This window comes from Bactrocera oleae, chromosome 5, assembly GCF_042242935.1.
Source record: "Bactrocera oleae isolate idBacOlea1 chromosome 5, idBacOlea1, whole genome shotgun sequence".
Taxonomy (NCBI): domain Eukaryota; kingdom Metazoa; phylum Arthropoda; class Insecta; order Diptera; family Tephritidae; genus Bactrocera; species Bactrocera oleae.
The window spans coordinates 67,824,768-67,837,974 of NC_091539.1; the positions used below are offsets into that span (position 1 = coordinate 67,824,768).

A 13,207-nucleotide genomic window follows, 5' to 3' on the forward strand; every position below is an offset into this window, starting at 1 on the left:
ACAGAGAGTGCTGTTGATGTTGCAGCAAAGCGTTTTTTTTGTTTTGTTTTTGTTCTTGTTTTTGGCAGTGGTCAACACTGCAGTTATGTTGACACCACTGTCTACTAATGACGTTGTTGTAAACAATTAATATTGTTAGTGTTGTTATTGTTTTGCAAGCAAACAGATTTTAAAGTGCGATTGTTAAGAAGAAAATTTTCATAAACTCTTAAAAATGCACATATATAGATATATATTTACTAGATATTGTGTTAATATTCTGCACCGTTCACGGTCACTCCGATTTTGCTTTCAACTGCCGATCCTTGCCACGCTATTTTAAAGATTTTGCGATTTTTCATGCCTTTCTACAAGTTTTAGTACAGATCTATGGTTATATATAAAAGTAGCTTAAGTCAACTTAAACCAAATTTTTTAAGTTAGTTTTTAGTAAACATCTAGTTATATATTTTCTTTACCTTATAAAAATTCAAAGCTTGCTATAGCACGTTATTCTATAACTAAATATATTACTTCGAGTCTCAAAAAGATTTAATAGAAAATCTCTAAATTTCTCCATTAACCTAAGTCGACTTAAGCTATTTTTACATACTCTTACTGCACATACGCAGATTAGATAAAAGGCACTATGATATGTATATCAAGTTAAAGGGGTTAAGAAGAGCTTACAATTTATAATATTATATTTTCATGAGGCTGCCATCTGTTTCCAATATTTAATTTAATCAAAAGTATGGAAGAAACTAATTTTTAAATGATTGTAAAACTAAAAAATTTTAAATAAGCTATAGTTAAAACCATTGTCGATGAGAGTTGCCACATATTAAATTTTTTTATTCAATTAATACAATCAACTGAATTTAGAATTACAGTACTAAACGAATTTGAAAAATTTTTATAATGGAAATATTTTTGATAATAGTTGCCATTGTTTCGAAATTTATTTCCAAACAAAAAATTTTAATATGGACCGAGAGACATTTCAAAAATATTGGTATATATATTTTTTGGTATATTTTTTTACATTTCCCACAGTTATCATTTAATAAACAATACAACCTACAATGTCTGCAATATGTATGAATATCCCTAAACTTTTTCACTCTTTATTAAATCAATTGTTTACGACAGACCCTATAAATCATATATAAATTGGTATTTTTCCAACTTATCACATAGAGAAGACCATCAAAGGTAAATGAAACTAATGTTAACGGAAATGATAAAAAACCGACAAGTTCTTGTCCGAACTGACCAACTAAGTTGACAACACAAGCAGTTAGTTGGCCGCAGCTGGTGCAAATGAAGCTCCCGCTTTTGTTGTTTTTTTGTCGCTGCTTGAAGTTTTGGTTTTTACTCGATGGCGTATGCAAAGCACGTACAAAAAATGGTCACAAAAAGAATAAACAACTACAAAGAACACAAGAATACAACACAAATATATAAATCACAAAATAATAAAAAATATTACAGAACTTAAAATGAGAAACACTAAAAAAGAAAGTAAAAAAAAATTTTTTGTAAAAATTACACAGTGCAATACTAAAGCAGTGATATGAATAATGCCATTTAGATTCATTTATGGGGTCTGAGATATGAAAAAATTCCGAAAAATCTCTAAATGCTTAATAGGTTTTATAAGAAACAATAACCCTTTTCCCCCACTCTCAACAACTAGTTTATATAGCCCGACTAACCAAACTATCAAATTTCATATTTTCACTTCACAAAATTTAAAGCAAAAAAATATTATAAAAAGTATTTTCTTCATAAGTTTACCGCTTTTTAGTATAGGTAGTAAGTTCTCAAATCTTTAACATAATTTATAGGTGTTTTTTCAGCAATAAATGAGTAGTTCATCATAGCGCTGCCAGCAAAATCGGAAGAAAGCAACTATTTTTGCTATTTGGATCGCACTTTGCATTAGTTCACAGTACTGGGATAGTTGGGTTATTTTCGCAATTCTGATCATTACTAAGAGGCACTATTATAAAATCTAAAATTAAGATCCCAAAGTTCATAGTAATCTGCTATTTTAATTATTTTGCTACTTATTCAACACTGTAGTTGCCTAATCGAATATAGTGCGGCCGAAAATTTTGCTAAAAAAAAATGCTAAACAAATTTTACCGTGAGACAAATGCAGTTGAAAAAATTTGTATTCCAATAAAATTAAAAAATGTGTGTTCCATTTGGAAGCATTTTTTTAAAAAACATTTAACAGATTTTCAATGAAAGCTTCTCCTAAACCGAAGCATATTTAATTGAAATAGCAGAAAGATCAGTAATTAAGACAGAAAAACCCGAATTCATAGCACTGTCATATCAGCAGCATTCCCTAAAACTATAGCAGCTACAGCAGAAATAAGCCATCAACTTATGAAAAATACAAAAGCTATCTAACAATTTCAATGCATCGCGTGCAGTTTCCGGCGCCGCGGGAGTTTCATGGACAAAATCTGACAGGCTCATGGCCTCAGAAGTTTTACATAACACCACCGGAGCAACCATGGTACAAGTAACATCAGCTGCTTCAACGGCAGCATTTAAAATGTTTGCTTGAAAAATTCATTCTCTTCACTGCAAACTGAAGACGTGTCCACAGGCATGAGTGTGTGTGTATAAAGGAAGACAAAAAACATACCCGAAATTTTCACGAATTTGAGTTGGCGAAGTTTATTAAATTATAACTACGCCGCGCTGTGCTATGATTTAGCGTTGTTGTTGCAATTTGTTGTTTTTGACAACTGATGTTCGGAGAACTCTTTCCGCTTGCTAAACTGCGTTTATCTGCTGACGGTTAGTTGCTGTTGCAGATGAAGACGCGTTTTTGCTGCGCGAATTTTGACTGATTTTTTTATTTTTTTTTTTTTAACTCGCGTTGCAGTTGAATTTTATTTTGCTCTTTTTCAATTTGAACTTTATTTTTTTTTCTTATTTTATGTAAATTTTGTTATATTTTATATGCTTTATTCGATTTTAAGGTTTTAGTTTGTTGTTTCGTATGAACTTTTTTATGTGAAAAGATTTCAAAAATTCCTTTTTTTTTTCAAATAAAATTTCAAAAATATCTATGAACTAATTTTGAGAGACATATGTACATACATATATAGTCAAATTAAAAAAAATATTTAAATGTTAATTACTGTTCTTTGAATTAATTACTTCAAATAATATTCAGGAAAAACATGTAGAAAAATATTTTTAAAAACTATAAAAATATTAATTACTCTTTATTAGAATAAAATTAATAATCCAAATACTGAATATCTATAGCAAAGATGCATTAGTGAGCCAGAGCTGCATTCAGTGTAGAATTTTTGTTCCCAAAAAAAAGTATTAAATATTTCTTCGAAACTTTTATGCACTAAATTTTGTTTAAAATAATAAAAGAAGAAAATTAGAATTTGATTGCGATCAAAGTTTTTTTTCAGAATATTTAGTGTTATAGCACCAAATTTTATTATAATAAAGTGGAATATAATTTTATAAAATTAAAGAAAAATTAAATTATTTTCGATCAATTTTTTTCATAATATTTTTATTTAAGTCTATAAAAAAATTTTTTGGTGTAAAATTTGATTTTTCACAATTTTTTGAAAATCCAAGAATGATTTTTTTTCAAACTCACAGAAAATTTTGATCAATTGTTTTAAAAATCATTTAATATTAATAAACGAATTTAAAAATCTTGCAGCGCTCCAATTCTGTCAACAAAGAAAAACGATCGCATTTTAAGCACTTACACCGTTCTATTACCAAAGCAAATCACCGAAATTTCACTTCCAACACTTTCTCTGCTTCACTTGAAATTCACAAATATTTAACCACAAATCACACAGAAATGCATTAACCGCCTTTTCTACGCGAAATCGTAAACCGTTACACGCCAACACAATTTCGACGCTTTTACATGGACTTTTCACGTCTGCTTGAGTTGATTATTTGCGCTCGCTTTGTGCTTGACTTCCCGTTGCTTCGGTTGTGCCTCACTGTTGCTCGCTTTGTTGATAACTGAAATCAGCGGGAAAATTTTTTTGCCAATTCGCTGTGTGAATTCTTGGTGTCTTCCGCCCGAACGTCTGTCCTTCGGTTTCTCTTAATTTTACGCTTGGCCCACACACAAACGGTTATGCTGTTAAATGGCAGCAATCGCGTGTGTGTGTGTTCGTGTGGTGTGCGAGCTTTTGGCGTGCGTATGCACATTGTTGCTATTATTGTTGTGTTGCATGCACGCGACAGCCACTTTGACGACGTCAGGCACCACAGCCAACAACAACCGCACCAACAGCAACAACATTCGAAAACAACAACAGCATTTGCATTAAACCAAGCCGAATACAACAACTTGTATACACGTCTTTGGAGCTTTTGTCGTGTCGCGTCTTTCAAAGTGCTTGCGCTTTTAATTATTCGTGTGGCGAAGCTTTTGTGTGGGTGTCAATTTGTCGCTTTACTCTCTTGTGCTCTCTTTTCCATTTATCCACGTAGCTTTTCAGCTGTGCCATATAAACTTTTGCTCTCTCTAACTGTGTCTTCCTTAGTATGAAAAATTTTCCCGTACATCGTTGAACGCGTGGGTAAGCCGTTTGCTGCTGCTTTTTATTTACCATTAACTTATTTTTTTTTTGTCTGCCTAGGGTTCTATTTTGAGGCGTTAGTGTTGAGCAGTTTGAACTACCTACTTGTTTTTCTTCTTGCTTACCTTTACTTCTTGGCGCCAGTTGTCAAATCTCAATTAGAGCGAATAAACAAAATAAACTGTTTTTTGAAAGGATTTTTATGTTTATAAACACTTAAAAAGCTGGTAGAAAAGAAAACTAGGTTATATATTTTTATGATGAGACAAAAGCACAGTGAATATTTTAGATATTTTGAATGTTTTGCTGATCAATCGCATTTTTTTCGACCAAAACATATTTCCTTTATTTTCGGTTTATTTGTCCATATTATGTTTCAGTTTGAATGTGTGTCTTACCTATTTGAGAATTGATTCTTTGAGGTGGGTTTTTTGAGTAATAAAACTATAAAATTGTATCTTATTTAGACGCCTCCATTATCTTCCACGGTTTATTTTTTACTTTGAACTTTTCTGTTTTCACTCAAATTTTATTTTTTTAATATTCTATATAATACGTCAAGAGACATTGCCCTTATCAAGTGAAATTGCAAAACTTTTTTTAGAAAATATCTTGATTTGCTATAAAATACGGAGTTTATAAGTATATATTAGCAAAACTTGCTTTCTGACAAATATTTTACACATACTTCAAAAACATAGTAATACTATACACAATCTATTTGAAGGCAACGTCACAGATTTTTCCAATAAAAGCTTTATTTTTCGCGTTGATATCCCTTACGATTTTTGTATTAATGTCGAATAATTTTTAATATAAAATAAATTAATTTAATTTATATAATCTTGTCCTAAAAATTTCTGGCAGAATTTCCAGACACGTTGTTGAAGTAGAGAGAGTAAATACACCCTGTATTATTATCTAGATTCTGAATCAATATAAATGTATAGTGGTCAAAAGCTCAGAAACTGGAAAAAAAACATTTTTCTTACAAGATAATAACTAGAATATATAAAAAAACGTTTTTTAAAAATAGAAAAAATTATTTTTTTTTGTCGCTTTTTCATTAATGGATATACATGATGATAGTAGTAAGTAAGGGTGCCTGCAGAGAGAACGCTAAAAGCCGAAAAAAAAGGGTTTTTGAGTAAAATGAGTTTAGGCCAAACCGGCAGAATAACCACGACACTAAAATAGCTGTAGTTTTTTACTTGATTCAAATTCCACAAATTTTTTTTTTTAATTTTTGAAAAGTTTCCGCAGATTTTAGTCTAAGGATATGAGGTTTTTTAAAACCAAATTCAAAAAAGGAAAATCCAATATGTAAGACTGGACGATAAAAAAAATTTTTGGAAAATACAATTATCAATTTTTTTCTAATTGGAAGCAACACAAAGCCTCCAAATCCATTCTAATAACTTATTTGCCTTGAAAATTTATCTCATTCAGGTCAAAACCCTATGAAACATCCATCATCAATTTTCAAAGAACAATTTTAATACCAATATACGAGTAGATATACCAACCATTAATTTAAAAACGGTTTAAAAAAACATTAAAAATATTTCGAAAATGCATTGCCATTACAAATACCCGAACATAAGAGCAATATCGAATCAAATAAAAGCTTGTTGCTGTTGCTGATTTTCTCGCCCATAAATCACAAGAAGTCCGTCTGTCTAGCACAAATCACATGTTCGAACGATTACTGTAAATCTAATGCAGCAAACACACACACACACACACACAAAGGTCCACACATACACTCGCAGAGCAAACAAATAAATTCACATTAAAGTCCACGTAAAGGCGATGGCCGCCGAAAGCGTTTGCCAAAGCCTCAAATGGTAATAAATTCTCGCTTAATTACAGTTCATAATTTTCATTTAGTGAAAGTAACGGAGATTCACACAAACTCGTCCACCCACTTAAACGTGACCAAACTCGCACACAAACACACACAGCGTGTTGCATATGTAAAGAAGCAACAAAAAGTGCTCACATTGGCATTAAGACCAATGGAAAAGCAAAAATTGTTCGTTTAAGCAAAAAACGAAGAAGAAAACAGAAATAGAAAAAACACTCAGCAAAATAAGAATAACAATAAAATTGGTGATCGCAATAAAAGGTGGCATGTGCTAAGCGTCAATGGCTGTGCGTCCGTTCATACGGCTGGGTGGTGGGTGGCGAGTGCACAGCACTGCGTATATGTATATACACACATATGTATATGTATATTAGGGTGGAGCGAAAAAAAATTTTTTTTTGCTAAGCCTGAAGGTAAAATTTGTAGATTATAAAAAAAGAAAATTTTTGAAAAAAAACATCATCCTGGAAATTTTTTTTCTTTTTTTTTTTTAAATCTAGAAACCGGCCCGGTCCGGTCCACTCCACTCACTTTTAAAGTATCGTAAATTTCGAGTTAAAATTTTTATTTCGTAACAAATTTTTGATAAGTGTTTTAGAAGCTGTGGAGAGTCCTCTTTCTGGCCAATTAAAAGTTATCAAAGAAAATATTTTTCCCTTCACCCTAATGTATGTATGTGTCGTTGGCTGTGCGTGGGAAAGCAGAAACAAAAGCATTGACCTTGTATACTTGTATTCACACAAAATTGCTCGCCTCTGTTGCTGCCAACGCAATTATTATTGCCTTCTGTTTTGTTTTGTCATTGCAATTGTTGTTGTTACCACAACGCAAATCAAAACAAAGCAAAAACCTCGCTAATGGTCAAATTGTGAAGGAAAAAATTCAGTTTTTTTTTTGGCTCGTTGCAATTTTTAATGCGAAAATCTTTTTTGAGCTTTTAAGCTTCCAATTTTTAGAAAGCTTTTTCAGTAGTCGCAAGCGCCCACTCTTTATCTCTCTCTCTCACTCTCTCTTAGTTCCTCTAAATCTCTTTCTCTCTTGCGCTGATTTGTCGCGCTGCGAAAGCGTTTCAACCCACATAACTGTACAAGTGTCGCGTAAAAATCTCTTTTGTCGGCACACAGAGCTGCAGTTTGCTCTCTCATTTGACATTGTGCTCTCCAATCAATTTTCATAGCTGCAGTTTGTTTATTTTCTTTGAACTCATTCATTATATCGATGTTTTTAATTGTTATGTGAGTATTTGTAATTAAATTGTTTAAATTTTTTTGCACTCTCCCTCAGCCCTTCACATTCTTTACCCGCAAGTTGCCATGCTAAATTTGTGGCACTGGGGCAATAGTGCTGCTGTTATGTTTTTGGCAGCTTGGCATTGAACGGAGCTTTACTCAACAAGTTGTTATTACTGCATTTCGGAATCTCAACGAAGCATCTACTTATTGTTGGCACATACACATTTGAAAGTATGAAAGTTTATAATTTCGTAAGAAATTTTTAAATTGTTTGAAAAATACCACAGATGAGTTGTAATTACAGTTAATGCTGTACACGTATCTCTTTATATAACGATCGCATAAATAAACATTTTACATTAACTAGGAAAGTACGGCAAAAGATATACAAGTATGATGGACGGCTTCGTTCTAACTGAACCCTCGTTTGAAATTTTCTATCTAAAACTCATTTCACAAAGATATTTAAAAACATGAACCTTCGAAACATTTTGGTCTATCATCCATACATAACAATAGCAATAACTTGTTTATCCTATCAATTTTAATAAATAAACAATTTTTAGGTGGCAACCTCACCCAAAAAAAAATTTTGAACTTAAAGCTTCGTTAAATCTTTTCAGCTTGAAATCTTACTTTATTTTATCTATGTTGTTAACTTTAAAATTTCAAACAGATGGCAACTCTTTAATTTTTTTTAACATCTAAATATTGTTGATTGAACCGAAAAGGTTCTTCGTAGCGTCTCTTCGTTGATAGTGTACAGCGAGTGTGCGGGTAAATCAGTTTCAGAATCAAAAAATTTCAAAAGTGAATATGGGGTTCAATATATTGATCCATGTCTACCTGTACCTGTATATGTATATTTATACAGTGTGGTGTATGCAGTTTACAAATATCTCCTTTATATGGTGCAACATTTCTTTTCTTTCCGGTCAAAAACTCTCTTGGCTTCTTCGCAGTGTAATCTGTTAGTGACTTCAATTGTCAACGGGTCGTTTACATAACATTAATTTCTCAGGCTGCTGCACGTATCAAAGTTTAAGAATGAGAGTCACTGTTCAGTGGTTGCCAAATAGTAGCAGGGTAGCCTAATAAAGCAACGATGGTATGCGCTTATTTGAAAAAAAAGTAGTAAAAGTACAAACATTTTAATATTCCTTTATTTTCCCTTTTTTTTCTTTAAAATGTAGTTAATTGCACTATTTACTGTTTTATTTTTAGATTTTAAAATATTAACAATTTATTGTGCAAATGCTAGAAAACAACCACAAATTATGCGAAGAGCACTTTAATTTTGAGTAATAGCTCAGCCAGTGCAAAAATATTTTCTTACGGCAACAATTATATTATTTTCCCGCAAAATTAGTTTAAAGAAAATTTCATTTATTTAAATTTATTGTAAAATAAATGCACTCAAATGTTTGGCGATAAATTATTTCGTTGAAAGCATTTGCCAAAAAATTGGCAAAATGTGAAATTTTATTTATCATTTACAAACATACAAGCGCATCACCTATTAACCTTGTAAGCAAATATTTTACAGAGGTAAATAAACCGCAATTACACAGACACACTCACACACATGCACACAACTACAAGTCAGAGCTGCACGGCGAGCAAGTGCCGGCAATTGCCGAAATTCCCGATAAAATGCATATATTGTACATCAAAAATAAATTTCAAATCGCACTTATCGCCGCATTTCTTCCGCCTGTCACTGGCACATACCTACAACAAAAACATGAGCAAACAACAGCAACATTTAATGTCGCAGATTATAGTGCAGAGCTATTACATATTAAATAATATGTATGTATGTGTTTGTGTGCTGGTGGCAACCCCAAGCAAGGCTTTCTAGCTCGTCGGTTCACTTATTTGTCAGCTGCTTTTCATTGCCAACAATTCTCCTATGCAGGCATAAAATTTTAATTAATCGTGCACGAAAATATGCGGTGGGCAATATGACAAAACAACAATAACGGCACAATGAGTCACGTAACAGCGCAGTGGCAACAGTTGTCGCCAGGGAATAGCAAGCAGCCGCAACAATATTAATATTGCAGAGCGGTTGCAGCTGGCGGCGAACAAATAAAGCCAGACGTAATTTTGATTTCACTGATTTTTATTATTGTTTGTTGCTTGTGCATTTCGTTGTTATGCAATTAATCTATTATGGCCAGCACTTTTGTAGCGCCTTTATTGCAGTTGTCATAATAATTAAATTTCATGTTTGCAACTATCAACTACATCAAAAATCATATATTCGCAAAAAATGCGCATATAACTGTTAATTACTGCAGTGGCACCTGCTGTTTCTTTGTTGCGTTGGCAATTATTATTGTTCTCCGTGTTACCGCAGCTATAGCTCTGATAGCTCATGTATGTGGCTTAATAAAAGGTGGCAACTCTAATATAAAACACATTTCAATTAAAGACTTTTCAAATACGTTTCAAAAACGTCTTGTGTTTGGACAGATTTTTTTTATATTGTATTTTGTTTGTATATTTTCGTTAAATGGCAACCTCTTTTAAAAATATGTTACAATTAAAGACATACAACCCCTTTATAAACACTTACTGTGTATTAAACTCCTTGTAAATTTTAAAATTTTATAATATTTCGCCAGATTTACATTTATCGATATGTGGCCACAAGGGTTTCGAATTTTTTTAATAAAAAATTTGGGATTAAAAATTAATTTTATATTTTTTTTATCCGGTATATAGCATTTTTTTTATTAAACACTCTTTTTGGGACACAATGCAAACAAATTTAACTCAAATGTTAATTCAATTATTTTTTTAATGCATTATTTGCGACCCTGCTGGCACCTTTGTCTCAAGCTCTGAATTTCTCGAAAACTTTGAAGAAAATTTTCTTAAATTTTTTATATTTCGAAATTTGCTTAAACTTCTTATATTTGGAAGCATTTTGTAATATTTATTCATTTATTTTTTACGTTTAAAACTGATTTTGGTCAGTTTTGATTTTTTTGGTTATGTTGAAAATAAAGAATCTAGCATAATTTGTGGAAGGCATATTTAAATCCATTATCCTTTGACGTACTTTAAACGTGTTCCTTGTTTTGATTTTAGGTGGTAACTCTGAACTAAATACTTTTCAAAAACTCTCTGAGAGGTAATTAAAAATCCCTAACGATTGCAAAACGCTCTTTTTATTCTCTAAACGACCTTTAAAAGCCCACAATTTGCAGTGGTTTTTTTTTTAATTTTTTGACAGAAAAGAAATAAATATATATTCAAAGGGGTTTTTAAATGCTTCCTTGACTGCTCGTTTGTACCTCATACCTTGGAACAATTTGGAATATGTTACATACATTTTTTGATTTGTCGAAACTCTGAATATAATTTTAATTTTTTCGAAAGATTTCTGGAAACACGCACTTTCTTCACTCTCTATAGATTTTTTTTCATAGATTTTGTAGTATACTTCTATTTTTGATTTTTGATACGTAGCAACTCTGTTCCAAAATATTTTTCTATGAAGGCCTTCCAAAATGCTTGACTGAAGCTCTTCTAAAGCCAAGTCAACGATATGAAATTCTTTTCATAAATTCTATGCATCGAAATCTCATTAACAGAACTCCTTGCAACTCAATTTTACAAAGAGCGACAATCATTGACCGCACGTAAAACCCGTTATTTTCAAGCGCTGCCCTAAAGCACTTCACGTTTGCCGCCAACTTAACAGCCATGTTCCCATTTACCCTCCAACGGATTAAACATTTTGCATTTTTTGTTTTTGTTTTTGCTTTTGTGGAAGTGATTTACACGCTCGATTGGCTTTTATTTATCCACCTGCTGATCAACACGCCACCAACACACACACACAAACATGCAAATATCACACATTTTGAACCTCGATTGGCTCCATGCATGTATGTGGGTGTACGTGTGGATACACGCTCTGATGCGGCGTGCAAATGTCCATAGCTTTTACATCATGCATTTAATTCATTTTTTAATCAGCACTTTGCGAAAAAGCGGATTAAGAACCCTTTGCCATATTTACACTGTCACACAACATTTAACGCATGTTTATATAATATACTCACGCGCAAATGCCCGCAAGGAAATTCTTTTAAACCACCACTGCGCTTGAGAGAAATGCTGTGCGAAAGGTAGTTAAATTGATATAAACACAGTCATGAAAATGTTCAAAAATTTCAAAAGCACGTTTAGGGACAGAGGAAGTTTTCCACATTTAACCAAAGCCAATTGGAGAAGAAGTAATGAGCCATATACCGCTTAACCCTATATAGTCCAGTCTTGTTTATACCTGCCTATAATTGGTACAGCCATATTCTATTATATAATAAAATACCTTCATAGTATATGTATACCATGTATAATCTGCCAATTTCTCCCTCATACATTCCCTCACCTGTGTATTTTCATCTACTTAACGGCTTTTTATTCTAGAAATCAACAAATGTACTGCACTCATTCCTTGAATTTCATTGTGAAATCGATTGCACCATGGTTGCAAATGTCGATTCCGAGTACATAAGTAATTCGATCCAATTTGCTAATTACCACAAATGATTTCAATGAAGTTCTGCAAATGATACTTGAGGCATTAGCAGTAAACAATTCGTTGACATAAGCAATAACAAACTAATTAGGAGACAAAGCGCTACAAATTGGCAGTCAGGCGGTATACACTCTTCCATACATACATATATGTATGTATGTATGCATGTGTATTTGTATATTCATAATTCTGCATATATATTTGTATTGCAGTGGTGTTCCGATACTCATTTAATATACCAAAATGTTTTATTGAGTAAATACCACTGTTGACATTTCGGGGTTGTGGTGGAAAATCAAATTTGTAAAATAAATTTTTTGATTTTCAAAAATTATATTATATATTTTTTCCCTTCTACTACTTTTTTCTACTTTTCTGATTTGATTTTAAATTTTAATTTTCGAAAATTTTGTTTTACGAAACGGCATGATAAATTTATTACAGTTTCAAAAGCTTGATTAAGTCGTCGCTTTTTTTTTATATATTCTTGGAACATGTTGCAACAGCGTATTATATCATACGTTTATTCATCTAACGGTTATTTGTAACACCTTAAACTAATCTAAATGAATTTAGTATTTTTCAAATACTTCGAAACTTTTCACACGCCTTCCATTTTTGTAAATAGCGGCTGCATACGCATATAGCCTTTTCTTATTTGCATGCCAATGTGTTTGATTTATGTATTCTGTTTCATATTTCTAACGGTTTTGTTCGAAGTTTAGAAATTACACCCTCTAGAAATAAGGAAATTGTCTCTAACTCCGGTGTTCTAAAAACAATTTTACTTTTTACGACTGACAGTATTGATTTGTGGCAGCAAAAATTCTTAACGAAAAGTTCATTCATTTCCAAGTTGAATATTTAAAAAATATGCCAAATTTTAAAAAAAAAATGCTAAAAGATAAGTTTCAAAACTAAAACCTTTTCCTAGAGGAAAGATAGTAACAATTTCATAGCTATTTTCTAA

The 13,207-nt window shown here is 31.9% G+C and overlaps 2 protein-coding genes across 11 annotated transcripts in view; one reads left to right on the forward strand and one right to left on the reverse strand.

Annotated features, from left to right (window-relative positions):
- Nucleotides 1-13,207, forward strand: part of Nadsyn (NAD synthetase) — a 127,809-nt gene that overhangs the window by 85,429 nt on the left and 29,173 nt on the right. The gene's annotated exons all lie outside the window — the stretch shown is intronic.
- Nna1 (Nna1 carboxypeptidase) overlaps nt 1-13,207 on the reverse strand; it is a 115,742-nt gene that overhangs the window by 84,861 nt on the left and 17,674 nt on the right. The gene's annotated exons all lie outside the window — the stretch shown is intronic.